This window comes from Sabethes cyaneus, chromosome 3 (genome assembly GCF_943734655.1).
Source record: "Sabethes cyaneus chromosome 3, idSabCyanKW18_F2, whole genome shotgun sequence".
NCBI lineage: Eukaryota > Metazoa > Arthropoda > Insecta > Diptera > Culicidae > Sabethes > Sabethes cyaneus.
In genome coordinates, this window is record NC_071355.1 from 149,614,688 (window position 1) to 149,628,438 (window position 13,751).

The following is a 13,751-nucleotide window of genomic DNA, read 5'->3' on the forward strand; positions in this document are numbered from 1 at the left end:
AAATGCGGTCAGGCAATTGATGGAGGGACGGTAGGGGAAAGCAATGAAATTTTTTTGGGAAAGGAGGGGAAAGAGTGGAAAGGAAGGGGGGGGGTAGGTAATAGGTAGCTACACTTAACAAGTTGTTGTCGAAGGTAGGAGTCACAACGACAACTTGTTAAGCGTAGCTATGTATTACTCCAGCTGCATCAACTCGGAGTGGAGATAGCTGCTATTCAGGCAGTTCGGTGGTAAAATTCCGGAGAAAGGGAGTTCCGAGCAGTAGACCCTATTGCAGGCACTTCTTTCAAGTACCACATCTACTACAGTGGTGGCAAAAAAGCAGAACATGGAGTCGGTTTCGTAGTGTTGGAAAAACAAAAGCTACGAGTTATCCGGTGGAGGCCCGTAGATGTCCATATATGCGTGTTGAGGATTAAGGGCAAATTCTTCAACTACAGCCTAATCAACTTATACGCACCGAAAAATGATAAATCCGATGATGCTAAGGACAAGTTTTATGACAGGCTTGAGAGGACCTACGGAGAGTGCCCCAAACGCGACGTCATCGGAGATGTAAATGTGCAGATCTGGAGGGAGGATTTTTTCCGTCCAGTCACTGGAAGACATAGCCTTCATCTGTCGACCAATGATAACGGTCTGAGGCTCATAAATTTTGCCACGGCCAGAGGAATGGTCATCTGTAGCACCTACTTTCCACGTTTGAATATTCGGAAACACACCTAGAGGCATCCAAATGGGGGCTCAAGCTCTCAGATCGATCATGTCTTGATTAACGTGCTCCACTTTTCGGATGTTATCGATGTACGGTCTTTTCGGGGACCAAATATCGACTCTGACAACTATCTCGTAGTGAGTAAGATTTGCGCAAGGCTGTCTAACACGGGGAAAGCTCGCACTGAGAGGACGCTGCGTTTCAATATCCAGCGATTAACGGCAGCCGTCGTAGCAGTGGAGTACGCCGGGAAGCAGTAGCGGTAGCAGCCAGGTGGAAGGAGCACTTCCAGACACTGTTGAATGGAGAGGTAAATGCGGAGATCAGCAGGGACAGGATAGGAATCATAAGCGATGGTCAAACTGTGGAGCCACCAACACAGGAGGAGGTTAAAAAGGCAATCTGTGAGCTGAAAAATGGTAAAGCTGCTGGAAAGGACGGTATCCCGGCTGAACTTCTAAAAGCGGGGAGCGAGCGGCTGTACGAAGCAATCCACCGGATAATCGTCAGGATCTGGGAGGAAGAACAAATGGAGGGAGGAGGAGTGGTTGAATGGCCTCATTTGCCCAATTTTCAAAAAGGGACATCGACTGGAGTGTAAAAACAATCGAGGAATTACATTGCTCAATTCTGCCTACAAGGTGCTTTCCCGTATCCTGTTCTGCAGACTATCGGAATCCTTCATCGGCGAGTACCAAGCTGGTTTTTGTAAGGGCCGCTCCACGACTGATCAGATGTTTACCCTGCGTCAGTTGCTAGACGAGTTCCGGGAATACCACTTGCAGACACACCATCTGTTTGTGGACTTTAAAGCGGCATACGATTCAGTTATACGAAATGAGCTGTGGCAGATAATGCTAGAGCATGGTTTTCCGACGAAACTAGTTACGCTGATTCGTGCGACGCTGGACGGATCCAAATCATGCGTTAGAATAGCGGGTGAGATCTCAGCTGCTTTCGTGACGTTGGATGGAATGAAGCAAGGGGATCCACTCTCAAACCTGCTATTCAACATTGCCTTGGAAGGAGCATTACGAAGGGTAAACGTGAAAAGGAATGGAACTATCATCACGAAGACTCACATGCTTGTTGGTTTTGCGGATGACGTCGATATCATCGGAATCAACCGTAGAGCAGCGTAAAATTCTGCGATTTATACTTGGTGGCAAAATGGAAAATGGATTGTGGCGCAGACGCATGAATCACGAGCTGTACCAAGTATACAAATATGTTGATCTAGTGAAGGTAGTGCAATGTGGCAGGCTGCGGTAAGCTGGACACGTGGCCAGAATGCCCGATGAAAGGGTAGCCAAAACTATTTTCAGCAGAGAACCAGGAAGAGGCCGTAGACTCCGAGGCAGACCCCACACCCAGTGGGTGTGTGCTGTCGAAGACGATGTACGTTCATATGGTGTTCGTGGGGTTTGGAGAACGGCAGCCCAAGACCGACGGTACTGGAGGACCATAATTCGTTCGGCGCAGGATCGGTAACGGACCGTTGCCATTAAAGTAAAGTAAAGTAAAGTAAAGTAAAGTAAAGTAAGTAGGTATAGATGATTGTAACATTTAGTTGTATCTTAATCGTATATTAAGGGGTGTTAAGTTGCGTGTTTCAAAAATTGTTGTAGGTAATGGAAGATAGAATTATCAAAATTTATGCACGTATATGGCCTCCACTTTGGTACTTATATGTTCTTATGAGGTGTGAAATATAACTTTTCCGTGCGGACATAATTTCGTATCTCTCACTTGCAACCGAAATATACAAACCAGATTGTTTACCTGGTATCGAAGTCAACAGGTGGTTCGTATGCTTCATAGAAATTACGGTGCGGCGAGGCTTCTGCATTCACGAAAAAAAGTTCAAGTTTCAAACCCGATAGCTTCTAAGCTGAAGCATGTGTAACAAAGACATCCAGCAGAGTTACAGTAGCTCTTGGGATTCAGAGGGTTTGAAAATTGAGTGGTCGATGAGCAACTTTTCCAAGCAAGGCCAGGTTGGTCCAAATAGTAGATGTACTGCGTTACAGTACCACAGACATTAGTGTCACAATAACGAATGTTAACCCACAATTGCTCGAGTTAGCTGACACCAGTTTTTTGCTTTGAGGAAAACTTATAGATACTAGATACAGCGATGAGGACGCCTCCGTCGCATGTTTTTCATAACCAGAGATATCCCGACCTTTGCAGTATACACTGTACATTAGTCCAAACAATTGAAGTGATGTTATGCAAACACATGGCTTAGAAAAAGTATTTACTAATCTGTGTAATCTCATTATATACTCGGGTCAGCAATTAATTGTTTCTAAGGTAATTTTGTAACAAGTGTAAAACTTTCAGCCTATCAGCAGCAAATAATGTGAATCAACGCATTCTTGCCATGTACCTGCCGCTACTGCTGCTGCTAACGCTTTAATTTCAACGGCGATAAACTGTTAAGTTTTACTTTCCCAAGTGTATTTCATACTGATTTTTGACTTAGAAATAATGATTGGAGTTCGTGAATTTAAAGGAGAATAATAAAATATGTAACCTCTTTTATTAGAAAGAGAAGTAAGTGTCAGAACACATCAGAACTCCAGCTGAGCCTTTTAACTGCTATTTCAAAAAGTTTTGCATCCCCACGTATAAATCAGTAAACAATAAAACAAGCATCATCAGTATAATCAAGCTGCCAAAAATCCTTTATTATTTTTCCCAAATATAAGCCAATGTCAAACCACAGCATAAGTCTTAATGAAACTGCTATCCTAATTAGGTCGTTCACATATTCAATTCTGTCAATAACAGATTTCATTCGGCAATTCAACGGTAGGAAATATCCAACATTTGAGTGCAAGTGCTGAAAATGTTTCGAAATGCACAATCGATGTTTGACTGAAACCGAAACTCATCACCAGGAGCATCGCATTTCTCTGCCGGAGTAGGATCTTACGTACCAGAATCTACACCCCTAGACGGCGGCGTTCTCCCTTGGTGGTTTTTGCAGAACAAAGCTCTTACTAGTGTCAGCATGGTGCCATGGTATAGTACATAGTGGCTACTTTTATTATACATCACGTCGGTCCTGTTCAGTCGATTTCGTTTGTGATTCATTTGCCGTGGGAGATCGTTTACGGATTTAACGTGTGAAACATAACGGCCGTCAAACACCAGGCGGCTCCATAAGGCAAACAAATGCGCTGAATAAACACTTCATAGCTAGCTCTGATGACTTATTCGTACACTTACACTTATAAATCAATTATTGAGCATGGGCACGTATTATGATAATCCCGTGTTGCATCTTTGAGCCAGGAGTAAATCAAAACGGAGTACATCACGTTGCTGGGTTGTTGTAGGTGTTATACGAGGATGCATTCAACTTTCAATTGCAGTCTATAATCATCCTTGCAAGCATGTTCTGTTCTCTTGATGATTGCTGTTAGTGTTGGAGGAGGCGTGTATAGAATGACGAAGCAACAGGTCGTAAACGTATTGACACGTGTATATCGATGATTGACTACGATGTAGCAGTAAATAATGTGTATCTAAAGTAACAGATCCAATTTGTAAAAGGCTTTTTCAAACTGATGAATCATGCGCCAATGAAACCCATTACCCAGAAAGCTACTGGTCTGGATAGTCAATCAAAGGTTATCAGGGACATATTTGAAGGATTTTTCATCTTTCGGCGTGACTCAGCGCCATGGTCCAAAGTGGCACCACATACACCCACAAGCGGATATTCATCATCATAACTTAGCGGGAATTCTTTGAGTTGGCGTGTATTTCACAGCATTAAGTTAAAAGCAGTTGTTTTTTCATTCGCGGAAAAATACACAAATGAAAATGTCAACTACGGTCAAGCCGGGTTTGAACTTGAAACGAACTGCTAACTTGACACGTTAAACATAAACTTTAAACTATTCTCACGTGTCACGCAATGAAATTGTTTGTTAAAAGTTTGCTACAAAAAGTCTTAACAGCTCTGATAACAGCAGTAGCTCTGATAGTTGGAACTCTATCTTAGGCAAACTGGCCAAAGAATGTCTGTGTCCAATATTTATTAGGCCTAATTTTTCTATTGAATGCACTATATCGTCAACATTGAATCATGTATATATCAATAATATCATATGATATTAGTTTCGTTAATGTTTGTTAAAGTTTTTTTAGTTTAGCTATAATTTGTAGATAAAAATCTGAGGAAACTGTTTTGTAGGTTATTAGTTTGCAAAAATGTTTGTTTCCTTGCAGTTGAAAAGAATGCACCATGCGTCTCCACATCATTATCAAATTTAACTTAATGTTATCCCTAAATATGATCCGCAATGATATGCTAAAAAACTGCAAACGCAGGGACTTACAGGGGGGTGGTATGTTGTTTTTACATAGCTTTGTCATTTCTGAGAGGTTAGAACATTAGATTCGAACCCAGAAATACTGTCATTGACGTTCTCGCTTTCGCCTTTGCCATTCGAGGACAAAGTTACTAGTTTCAGCTAACTGAAAATTAGCAAGACGTGTTATATTTACTGGCTGGCAAAGGGTGAACATGTGCATTCCATAACCTCTGTTCATTAACTCCTATTCCTACCTCCACGAGGTGCCGGCTGGGGTACGCAACTTCGGTTGTCGTATGCTAACAGGAAAGGGGGCACGGTGGCTCCCGCCCACATTAAGATGGCAGCCCCATCAGCGGGATAAGGACCTTAGGTTAACAGCCTACTGTACCAGAACATCCAAAAAGTTACCGAAAATGAAAGAAGAAATCTCTCCGGATTATTGGCAATGACCTTTAGCATGAAAACACGGACACGAATCGGAACATGGAATATACTGACCCTTGCCCAGCAGGGCAAGCTGGCTCAACTTGCAAGGGAAGCTAGCCGCCTGAAGCTTGCAATCCTGGGGCTGAGCGAGGTCCGCTGGCCGGGTACTGGCGAACACAGGACATCATCCGGGCAAGTCTTGCTCTACTCTGGCATACGAGGTGAAAATGCTACTCCAGAAAGAGGAGTTGGATTCTTACTGAGCCCAGGGGCACATGCGGCCCTGATGAAGTGGGAACCAATAAATGAGCGAATAATCGTTGCCAGATTCAGAACACGGGTTAGGAACCTTACGGCAATCCAGTGCTATGCGCCAACAGATGCTGCCGACCTGCAGGAGAAAGAGAGTTTTTACAGCCAGCTGAACAGCGTGGTTGAGAAAATCCCGAAGGGGGACATCCAAATTCACATGGGCGACTTCAACGCGAAGATTGGCTCAAACAACGCGGACCTTGAACGCGTCATGGGACGCCATGGCCTAGGAGAGATGGACGAAAACGGAGAGCTGTTTACAGAATTCTGTGGTAATAACGACATGGTCATTGGTGGATCGCTCTTCCCCCATAGACCAGTACATAAAGTCACGTGGGTTTCCCGCGATGGCCGAACAGAAAATCAAATCGACCACATCTGCATCAGCCGGAAATGGAGAAGGAGCCTTCTTGATGTACGCAACAAACGCAGCGCTGACATTGCATCCGACCATCATCTTGTTATCGCTGAGATACATCTGCGCGTCGCACGTGTTCAGCGACGGGAGGAGAAAGTTGGGTGCCGCTACGACGTCCGCCGATTGGAGAATCCTGAGGTGAAAAAGGCCTTTGTTGAACAACTTGAATCTCGAGCCTCGGAGTTGCCACCTGGTGGAACCGTCGAAGAGCAATGGAACGGCATCAAGAACGCCTTCATCACGACCAGTGATGAAACCCTCGGCAAAGCGCGCAGTGGGCGGAGGGAGTGGATTTCGGATGAAACTTGAAGGAAGATCGACGAGCGGAGAGAGGCGAAAGCCGGCATTGAGCGAGCGCGGACCAGATCGGCTAAGACAGCTGCCCGTCAACGATACGCCGAACTGGAGAGGGCTGTTAAACGTGCTTGTAGGCGGGACAAGAGAGCCTGGACTAACTCCCTAGCCGAACAAGGAGAAACCGCCGCCGCCAATGGTGATATCCGTTTGTTGTACGATATTTCTCGCCGCCTTAGTGGTGCCAGGATGAATACAAAGATGCCGCTAAAGGACAGAGCTGGTCAGCTATTGACTGACCGTACAGAACAGCTTAAGCGATGGACTGAACATTTTGAACAACTCTTCCGATGTCAGAGACCAACAAAACCAGCAGCGTACGACGCCTACAGTTCGTCGAATAAATCGCGTGAACTCGGAGGCGCCATCGCTGGATGAAATTGTAGCAGCCATCAAGAGTATGAAATCCAATAGAGCGCCAGGGATAGATCGTATTTCAGCCGAAATGCTCAAAGCTGACCCATCTTTGTCAGCCCAGATGATGCATCAGCTTTTCAGCAATATTTGGGAAACCGCAACTTTTCCGGTGGACTGGGGGCATATTGGGACAGGGCATATTGGTCAAAGTCCCTAAGAAAGGAGACCTAACGGAATGCGGTAACTGGCGTGGTATCATGTTGCTCTGTATTACTCTCAAAGTACTCTGTAAGGTAATCCTCAACCGGATCCAGGAGAGGATCGACGCACTATGGGCCTGAAATTGAAATTTCGGGACAAATATATTTACGGTTAAACGGCGTGTCTCAGCTCAATGTAGTCTTCGGCAACTTTTTGAATGAAAAAATGATGCATCTTTTGAAGGGGTCGTCCGATATTTACGTGTTACTTTAACAACATTTTAAGTAATAATTTTATGAGTAAATTTTTTTCACCTTTTTGGTTTCAAACTATTAAAGATAAACCAATTTCAAGTATTTTTCTGAAGATATCAAACTTCTACCTTTTACCCATTTTCAGCAATAGACCTTTGTTTATAAACGACCCCTCAAATCACATTTCTTCTTGTAACATGTTTATTTCAACAGACAGCTCAATGTGATGCTCTAGACAACATTTTGCACATTAAAGAGGAATATTTTTGCTGGAGACTGTTTCGCTTTTTCTGCATTAATTAATAAGATATAACTGTTTTTAGGCTAAAAACCGTTTGATGAAAAATGTGTATTTTTTCAAGGGTGGTGTCTTTGGAGAAGTAAAATAATAAAATATAGCGCATCTTCCTGTACTATTAGGGTGACCATGAATTCACCTATTAGGGTGATACAAACTTTTGTTTTCTTAAATAATTTAAAAAAAAGTTTTTTTCTCCAAAAGTTGCAGAAAATACTAAAATAACCAACTTTGCTGAATAAAGTAACTATCTATCTCTTACCTGTTACGAAATATAATGATGTGTTAAAAAAGAACATTTAAAAATCAATTACACTCAATAACATTGCACACGGTTATTTTATTGCTTACAAATGTTCAACAAAGTTATTTAGCATGTTGAAATACATATTTTCTGTTAAGACTGTTTGACGCTAGGACGCATATTTTTTAAGTTATAAAATGTTTGAAAAAAAAAAAAATCCGCACTATTCCCAGGTATTCCCAGCCATGGTATTCCCAGGTATTTTCTAAAATACACATTTGGGAAGATAGCTTCAATAATTCCCTACAAATTGGTATGCAAACTAATTGCAGATACTTGCAGATGGCTGAGATATTCGGATTTTTCATCAGACGGTTTTTAACCTAAAATCAGTTATATCTTTTTAATATTAATTAATGCATATAAAGCAAAACAGTCTTCAGCAAAAATTTTCCTCTTTTATGTGCAAAATATTTTCTAAAACATCACATTGAGCTGTCTGTTGAAATAAACATGTTACAAGAAGAAATGTGATTTGAGGGGTTGTTTATAAACAAAGGTCTATTGCTGAAAATGGGTAAAAGGTAGAAGTTTGATATCTTCACAAAAATTACTTGAAATTGGTTTATCTTTAATATTTTGAAACCAAAAAGGTAAAAAAAAATTTACTCAAAAAGTTATTACTTAAATTGTTGTTTAAGTAACGCTTAAATATTGGACGACCTCTTCAAAACATGCATCAATTTTTTATTCAAAAAGTTGCCGAAGACCACATTGAGCTGAGACATGCTGTTTAACCGCAAATATTTGTCCCGAAATTTTAATTTCTGGCCCATAGTGCGACGCTACTCTCCGGCGGCAGCAAGCTGGATTCCGTGCTGGCCGATCATGTGTAGACCATATCACAACGCTCCGCATTATATTGGAGCAGATCAACGAATTCCAGGACTCTCTTCTGCTGGTGTTCGTTGACTTCGAAAAGGCGTTCGACCGACTCAACCACGAAAACATCTGGGGCGCTCTTAGGCGTAGAGGAGTTCCAGATAAGCTAGTCCATCTCATCGAGGCTCAGTACGAGGCGTTCTCGTGCAAGGTTTTGCACGACGGCGTCTTGTCCGACCCCATAAGGGTTACTGCTGGCGTGAGACAGGGCTGCATTTTATCACCGCTTCTGTTTCTCATCGTTATGGATGAGATATTAGTTGGAGCAATTGACAGTAGACCAAATCGAGGATTGCCTTGGAATCCTCTAACGATGGAGCAGCTGAATGACCTCGACCTAGCCGACGACAAGTTGAGCAGGTAGACGCCTTTCAATATCTTGGTAGCCAAACAACGCCCGATGGTGGTACCAAGACTGATATAGCCACACGGATCAGGAAAGCCAGGGGTGCCTTTGCAGGTCTGCGAAACATTTGGCGCTCAAACCAGATCACTCTACGTCCGAAAACCCGAATCTTTAATTCAAACGTTAAATCCGTACTGCTGTATGCCTGCGAAACGTGGTGCGTCTGAGCGGAGACAACGCAAAAACTGCAGGTATTCATTAACCGGTGCCTGCGATACATTATTCGTGCATGGTGGCCTGATAATTGGATATCCAATGAAGAACTCCATCGTCGGTGTCATAAACGGCCGATAGCCACAGAAATTCGCGAACGTAGGTGTAAGTGGATCGGACACACCTTGAGGAAAGGAGCGAACGAGGTTTGCAGAACAGCACTCGACTGGAATCCACAAGGACAGCGTAGAAGAGGCAGACCCAGAGGCTCATGGCGACGGAGCTTAGCCAACGACATCCGGGCTGTAGACGAGAACCTGTCCTGGCGACAGGTAAAAGCCATGGCGGGTAACCGTCAGCAGTGGAGATCTCTAATTTCATCCCTTTGTTCTGCCGGACCGGCGGACATGGACACATAAGTAAGTAAGTAAGTTATATTTACACTGCTGGGAGCAAAAACCGGTCGATTGGATTTTTTCCCAATCTTTCTTTGTTTCTAAAGGTCCAAACCTGGCCCTCTCTATTATCGAGTGAAGGGTGCGTTGCGTTTGTGCAACGCTGAGAGTATATGGATTAAAATGGTATTTCAAAAACAAGAAAAAATATCTTGGAAGTTAAGTCTAAAATATAACCAGCTAGGAATTCTTTGATCCTCACACCATAAAATCTGAAAAAAAGAATGTATCTAGGATTTTTGCAAATATAGGCTAGCGAAATTTGTTCAACTTTTGTGTTGACAGGCAACTCCATCGGACATAAAAATGACCTTTCTAAGACATATTCGTTCGTACGCACTATTTATTTAAAAGTCAAAACCGTTTTGTAAAATTTCTAGTTTAATTTTAATATGAATTTCTGTTCTAACCTAGTTTCTTAAATTCAAGTTAAATTTCTTGTTCCATTTCGAGTCCTATTTTAAGTGTAATTTCAAGTACAATTTCAACACCAACTTCAAGTTTCATTTGAAGTAAAGCTTCAAGTTTAAATTGGTCCAAATCTAGCCCCCATTCCATCTCAACTTCAAATTCAATTTTAAGTATAGTTTCAAACTTAATTCTAAGCCCCATTTTGTTCACAATTCAAGTTCAATTTGAGCCCAACTTCAATAACAAAAGTGCTAATTTTGTGAAAAATTTTTGGTTTAATTTCAATTACAATTTCAAGTTTAAGTAAATTTCCAAGCTCGATTTCCAGTCCAATTTCAGTTTAAAAATATCAGAAAGATTGTGTTTCAGACACAACCGCGTAACTGGCGTAGAACTACATTAGACGGATTTTTGCGAAGAAACCTTGAATAAAAGAAAACATCATATTGACACAGATAAACAGACATAACACTCGTTTTCCATTGTTCGTACCGATTAAACCGTCATTTCAAATTTGGGCTTAGTTGGAAATGTCTCCGTTTTGGTCGAAGTGGCGCTTTTTGACGAAAGACGGAGAATTCCCCACAAAAAATACTTGCTACTTCGAGGGATACTCCTGTTGCTATTTGATATTTGGGAATGGCTATCATAGATGGTGCTGGGGTTCAGGTTAAATGTGAGGTACGATACTTTTTGTTAAGTTTTCTTCCAAGAGTTATGTCTGTTTGTCTGTAATATTGACTTATGTGTGGCGTAAAATAGCGTTAAATAAATATTGTGCCTCGCAGCAAGTGCAACACAAATTTATATTTTAATAATAATTATCCTGTACTTACCAAATACATTGAAAATATGCTTGTCAAGCAATGAGGGGTATAGTGGGGAGGCAATGACGAAAAACTGACGGTTCAAATTCCTAAATTACAAACGTGTGTGGGACACGCAGAAAATAGATAGTTACTTTATTCAACAAAGTTATTTATTTTAGTATGTTCTACTACTTTTGTAAAACCTGTTTTAATCCACCTAGTGGTGAAAGGAACCTTTGTTATACGGTCTTACTTGCTATTTGAGATAGAAATCGACACGTCTTCGGAACATAATTCATCTATTGGCTAACGATGCATGGTGCGTTGGTTTACATAAAATTTTTGGAAATTGAATAAGTTCACGAAATTTGAATAAAATAGGAGCACTTATAAATTTTGATAGATTCTTTTTTCAAGAAATTGCTGAGTAATTTGTTCCTAATATGAGTAAGTGCAAGTAAAAGTAAGTTGTAAAAGGAAATAATATTCTTTAACATATACATTGCGTAGTAAAGGTCTTTTAAATGCCATATTGTTATAAAGTTACAAATCATGGTTTAACTAACGTATATTCTTCAATAAACTTGTTATGAGCAAAATGTTAGAATTATTCAATGCATTAATACTTTAATTTGTTAGAAAAATAGATCAGCATAAGCCGACATCACAGAAACGAAGCAAGCAGCATGTGAAGTCCGCAATTGATCTCAACAGGAACTTTTTCTCGTTTCTTCATATGGAAAAATGGGTCTGTATGCAGCGGAATTATCAGCAAATGTAAAAGATTTAAAATGTATCCGTCTGTTGGTAGTCAAGTAATTCGAGGTCAAAATTGGGGTATTTTTTATAATCAAAGTTCTACAGTTCCTAAACAAGCAAACACAGAGCTATACTATATTCAGCAAAGTTGTATACTTTTACTATTTGTACAACTTTGTAATACATGAACCAGTCATACAACAATTACAAAAAGAACTAAAGTAGAAACACTGATTTTACACATTCATTTACAATAAATAAAATTTTTCCATCTTCGCTGAAGAGATAGAAGGTTGCTGTCTTCAGCAAAATTTCTTGTAATAAAATGCTCTAAAACTTTGCAGAACACATCAATGCGTAATATTGAAACTGAAGACAAATAATTTTTTTATTTCACTTTTAGGGGGATTAATCAAAATTTAAATTCTACCAGACGATAGAGCTTTCAATTTCAAGAAACTCTTTCAAAGGTTCGATAAGCCTAAGACCAAGTTTTTCCAGGCAAAACTATAGTGCGCACGTTTTTTTTGGTTTTGGGCTATTGTGCGCGCGAGTAAACCGTGTTTAAAAAGTTGGCGCGAGTGTTCGAGGGTTAATATCTTCTGACCGGCAAAACCAATTCTTATGAAATTTCGCAGATACATTCGCAGTGTCAAAACCTTTCGTTTGATACTAAAATAATTGAAACTTGATACATTATCTTAGTCAAAATTATTATAAATTATTGTTAATTTTGATGTGTTGTACACGATTGTCCATAACTTTCAAATTAAACGTCCAATCAAAAACAAATCAATAGTGATCTATTAGGCTATATTGCCTCTCAAATGAAACTAATAGCACAAAAATCGGTTTAGCCATCTCTGAGAAACAGGCGATAATTATTACCTTGTCAAAACAGGTTTTTTAAGGTTAACTTTTAAACTACTTGTCTGTTCTCAATAAAACTTCTTGACAATTTTTATATTATAGCAAGAGCTTTCATTTGGTACTAAGATCATTGAAATCGGTTGTCTAGTTCCGGAGAAAATCGTGTCACGTAGTTTTCACATTTTTACTCATAACTTTTAAACAAAAAGTCGGACCATGAAACAACACAATAGTGATACACTAGGCAATAGTACCTTTCAAACAAAAGTAAAATCGAACGAATCGGTTCAGCCATCTCCGAGAAACAGGCGATAGAAAATGAAGCGCGCACACACACACACACACACACAGACATTGCTCAATTCGTCGAACCTTATCGATTGGTATATGTGACTCGGCCCTCCGGGCCTCAGATCAACTTTGTGTTTTTCGACCAATTTTTAAACCTTTGTTATAATATAACAAAGGTAAAAACATCGTGTTTTTGGTACGAATCTTGGTAAAACTTTTTTTTCGGAATCACCCTAATGTCACAGACAAACAGACATAACACTCGTTTTCCATTCTTCGTACCGATTAAACCGTCATTTCAAATTTGTTCTGAGTTGGAAATATCTCCGTTTTGGTCAAAGTGGCGCTTTTTGACGTAAGAAGGGGAATTCCCCATAAAAACTACTCGCTACTTCGAGGGATACCCATGTTGCTATTTGATATTTGGGAATGTCGATCATAGATGGTGCTAGTATTCAAGCTAAATGTGAGGTACGATAATTTTTGTTAATTTTTCTTCCAAGAGTTATGTCTGTTTGTCTGTGCTAATGTATAGAAACATTACCACCCTAATAATGCAAAAAAGAGCATAGTTTATAAGTAAACTTGGTATAATTTGAGCAAAAAAAAAATTTTTTGTTTATATCAGTTTTCCAATTATATCAGCCTAAAATTCACGGAGGGGCTGATATAATGGGAACAATACTGTATTTCCTCTTTCCCTTCCTGTCTCGTTCTTTCACCATTTTCCCGATTTTCCTCT